General features: G+C 43.5%; 1 pseudogene; it reads right to left on the bottom strand.

Moving 5' to 3' along the window:
- Positions 1–1,738: 1,738 nt before the first annotated feature.
- On the bottom strand, positions 1,739–3,846 carry LOC147455672 (uncharacterized; annotated as a pseudogene).
- Between the last annotated feature and the right edge of the window lie 1,128 nt (positions 3,847–4,974).

Below are 4,974 nucleotides of genomic sequence, written 5' to 3'. Positions count from 1 at the left end.
AATTGCCATCTATGAAGCCACCAATTTCTCTGTTGTCCTCAGATTCTTGAACATCCACCAGAGCCTCTGAAGATGTCCTTCCCCTCTCTATTCTCGATGCCCTTGCTTCCATCGAGAGCAAGGAGTGGCATGCTGCTATATTGGATGAACTCCAAGCCCTCAAAGAAGCTAACGCTTGGGAGCTTGTGCCACCTCCTAAGAATCATAACATTGTCTCTTGCAAATGGCTATTAAAGAAGAAATATCACCCCAACGGCTCAGTTGATCGCTACAAGGCACGCCTTGTTCCTCGCGGCTTCACTCAACAACAAGGTGTGGATTACTTCGACACCTGTTCGCCAGTACTGGACTACAATATCTACATATTGCAGACCTCTAAAGGCATGGCTATCTTAGACCTCTTTGTGGATGACATTCCTCTTCTTGGCACATCAGAGTACATGTTGCTACAAGCAATTGATTGCATCTCTCATGAATTCCCAGTAATCGACAAAGGACCTATGACTTATTTTCTCGGCATTAAAGTCATAAGAGATCCAGCAGGTAAATTTATCCAATTATTCCAATCCAAATACATTGAAGAAATCCTCCTCTTCTATGGCCATATCCTCTCTCGCTTTATGTCAAAGCCTTGTAAAGTGCACAAGAAAGATGCAAAGCGCACCCTTTGCTACTTACGCACCACTCAATACTATGCAATCACTTACTATTACAACCCCTCTAGCCCCATCTCTATTTCAGGATATGTTGATGCCAACTGGGTTAGTGACGTCCCTCGATGTTTTTCTACAGGGGGCTATGTATTCTCTTTGGCTGGTGGTCCTATCTCTTGGCAAACCAAACGACAATGTTCTATTGCAAGTTCTTCTACTGAAGCGGAATACGTTGCTGCTGCTCTTGCCTCCCACGAGGCTCTTTGGATCTCTGAATTGAAGCTACCCTTCAATATCTCGACTGATCCAATCACTCTTTTTTGTGATAATCAGTCTACCATCGCACTTACAGAATCACCTTCCTTCTTATCCAAGCTCAAACACATTAAGATAAGCTTTCATCTATTGAAAGAATTAGTCGTAAATGGCTTCATCAAGATAGTGTATGTTCCATCTGCAGAAAATTGGGCAGACTTTCTCACCAAGTCTGTGCCCGCCACTAAACAAATAGCCTCATCGCGTAATTTGAGTTTGATGCCTACTGGATGAACTTCTCATTGAGGGGGGATAGCATGTATCTACAACATGGTTACTTCAAAAAGCTTTTTTGTTAATCAATCTCAATGCACTACAACGAGAAGTCCACCCTTAAGGGGTATGTAAAAGTAACATATGATTTTAATAAGTGTGGACTTACTTTCCACCTACCTCTTTTCCCAAAGTCCTTACACCTAATTCCCACATGGACCCTTTTTATCTATGCAAGTCTCAACATGTGTCTATTCCCACCTACCTATAATTCACATGTGATGGATAATCCTCACTCCCTCAACTTGTATATAAATCCCATTAGCTGCCTTCATTTATAACAAGGTCTTCACTCTCCATTCAAGTGCAATCTATTGTCATTGCTCTATTTATATCTTGCACTCTCTTATGTCTTGACATTAGCATATTAATTAATAGTGATATTAATCACATTTAAGTTAATCTCTAAGTTTTCACAGTCAGAAGCTCACGATGTTGAGGTAAGTCACAATGTGAGAATTATTGTGAGAATTTGTCCAAAACTTCTTGTCATGCACAAGGGGTATATAACTGGACATTATTGAAATCTTGGGAGGTGTCCAAACATTAATTGTTGCACATTTACATGTAGATGATAGCTATACAATATTGAAATCTTGTAAGATATCCATAGCAATATAGGAATTGCTGAAAATGCTTGGCTCGCCGCCGCACGTCTGGTTCACCCAGGGCACTTGAAATTTGCTCCATCTTTCTTAAAGTTTGAAAGAAGTGCATGCATTTTAGATGGCATGTCTAAGGGTGGCAAAATGTGCCTTTTGTAGTCCTCTCCAGCTATTCAAAATCAAACATGTCATCTTGAATTAGAGACCATTGCTAGCATCCAGTGCAGCTAAAATTTCCTCCATCTCTCTTACAGTTTTAAAGACGTGCATTTCTGATGGAATGTCCAAGACAGGGTGGTAAAATGTGCCTTCAAATCAAACATGTCATCTTGAAGAGGACCTGCTAGCATGTCTGATTCTCCTAAAAGTGTGCATGCCTTGAAAAAGCGAAACACTTTGCATATCTTCTTAAATGTAGGCCTTTTTGATGCATCTCCATGCTAGCATTTTTCAATGTAGCTTGCAATGGCAGGGGGACAGTCAGAAGGGAGTTTAGGCCTTCTACCCTCCTTTACTAACTTGGGGAGCTCACTTCTTAAATAACATGGTAAAAGATCATCAGGTGGCAGTCCTGTCAAAATTTCAGAGCAAACAATGGCAAAGCTATACACGTCTGCCTTTTTGCTGTACTTTGCATCATCCTCATCATCCAGAACCTCAGGAGCTCTCCATATACTTGTGCCTACACGCTTGGTTGTGTACATGGAGGTGCCATGCTTGACCTTTGCTGTTCCAAAGTCTGCAACTTTTGCATTCAGATGACCTCCTTCATTCGAACGAGAAGCACATTGTGAATTGCTTACCAGGATGCTGAAAGATTTGAGATTGCGATGGATGATGCCCAAGTCATGAAGATATTCCACACCCTTGGCAATTTGAAGCATCAGGTCAACTCCTGCCAAGAGAGAAAAGGGTGCCTCCATCCCAGCCAACCTCCTCTTTGCAATGAGTGAACCCAAATCATCTTGCATCAATTCCATCACCAAACTATTGCAAATATTGTCTGCAGAGGCTGGCCATGTACAGCACACCAGTTGTACCAGATTAGCATGGCGTAGCCTCGCTTGAATGACAGCCTCATTTGCAAACACTTCCTCATAACCTGGGAGATGGAAATGCTTGCATGCAAACCTTCCTCCCATCAACCTGATTTCAAAGACCACTATGGAATCAGTGCTACAAATCACACGGTCCATACTTCGTTCAAAGTTTTGTGGATCCATCCGCAACTACGTTGGTACAAAAGTTCCCCTATATTGTTAAAAAACTCTTGCATGCGTTGGACATCATCTTCTTCACTTGCAAAAGCCCAGATTCTTTTGAGCAAGGAATGTACTACCTCGGCCTGGATCCTAATATCTTCCGCAGAATCGCTGAGCACCCAGATCAGTGTAGATATACAGAACACAAGATCGTGCAAATGAACATCAAAAATCTCTGTGCTGAGGGCAATGGGAAGGGCTGTGTCGATCAGCCAATGGCACTGCATGGAGCTGGGCCAGATCCACCCCCTCCACCCTCACATCCCCAATCGGAAGTTCTGACAACAATTTATAAAATGCTCGCCTTCTTGCAGTGTATCTAAGAGAGCTGTCAGAAGCGCGGTGAGCTTAACTTGCAGAGAAGGTGATGATGATAATGAAGATGAAGATGAAGCGAGACTGAGCACATAGCTTATCAAAGCAGAATAAGAGTCAGCAAGGGAGCAGCACTTACTGGGGTGAAGAACGGTTTGGGCAGAGAGAGATTCAATGCCCTTGCACAGACGAGACAGATAATCAATATTTTCGAGGATTAAGGGAGGCACCATATTAATGATCAACAGATTTTCGCACTGAAGACAGATAAATAATCGCCCTTAATCAATACCTTCTCTGCAGAGAAGATTTCCGGGTGGAAATGCAAGAGGTAGGACTTCAACAAATCCAGAGTCTGAATTCGGTGAAGTGGGTGGAGATGAAGGCTGCTGAAGAAAATGAAATGCTCTGTGCAAACTGATTGATTAAATTTGATTAATGAGTGCACTGCAGTAGTAAAGAGAGAGTCGTGGAACCAAGTAGTGGTAAGTAGTGTTGTAACAATTATTAAATTTTATGAAAGAAAATGATGAAAGCGGTACATTGAATAATCATGCCTGAAAGAAAATGATGGCACTTGCCACGCTGAATAAGGCTATGGTCACACGAAGCTTACTTTTTCGTAAGCTAAGTGGACAATGTCTGACGCGAGTCAGCTTTTTGCAGGTATTCACCGGCTTCGTAAGCTAACTATGCCTAAAAAGGCATAGTCACACAAACTTACCCACCCACTGCCGGTCAACGCCAGCTCTCTCTCTCTCCTGCTTGCGACTTGTTGTTCCTCTCTCTACCTGCTATCAACGGTGGCCACGTTGAGCGCCTGTCTCAGAGGTTGTCGGAGCTTAGTTCTAACTAAGCCTCGCGTGACCATGCTCTAAGCATGCATGGTATATCACCATGTATTTCTTCATTCATTCAAAAGATTCATTCATGCCTGAGGGACTAGGGTGCTTTTGTTTTGTGGAGAGGCCTTCGACAGCTGTAAAGGACGCAACCCTTTCTCTTTCTCTCTCTCTCACACAACAAAAGTCATGGGCCACAGCCTTGCTCATCGTCTTCATGGCAATGTCACACGTGGGAGCTTATGAGGTTGTGAAGGAGGCAAGGAGTATAGCTCATCGTCTTCACAGCGTCGTCTTCACATCAAAATGGAGGCCTTTGAGCCTAAGAGATTGTAGATCTAGATGGAGGCATGCACACATACATCTTTCTTCTCTTCCTTGTCGCCTGCCTCTTTGTTGATGCTCGTTGACGACCTGCAGGACAAGGTCTACGTTGTGCAGGATGATGTCGCTGCTGAGGTTTGTTCATGCCACCATTTAGGCAGGGAAGCACACACACACACAGAAAGCCTACCATTACCATCTTGCCGAGCCCCTCCCTTGCCTGCCATTCAAATGGGCTGGATGGACATGCGCGTGGGTTGCTTGGAGGAAGCGTTGATGGCAGGGTTCCCTTGCTGGCCTCGAGGGTTGGGTTGCAAATTTTTTTGCTTGTTGATATTTTCCACACTTTCTATGTGTAGGAGTTGGAATTCGGGAGCTTCTGTGA

The sequence above is a fragment of the Adiantum capillus-veneris genome, chromosome 6 (genome assembly GCF_014529385.1).
Source record: "Adiantum capillus-veneris isolate H3 chromosome 6, ASM1452938v2, whole genome shotgun sequence".
Classification (NCBI taxonomy): Eukaryota; Viridiplantae; Streptophyta; class Polypodiopsida; order Polypodiales; family Pteridaceae; genus Adiantum; species Adiantum capillus-veneris.
The sequence above is the reverse complement of the archived record's forward strand: the minus strand, read 5'-3'. Positions and strand labels throughout refer to the sequence as shown.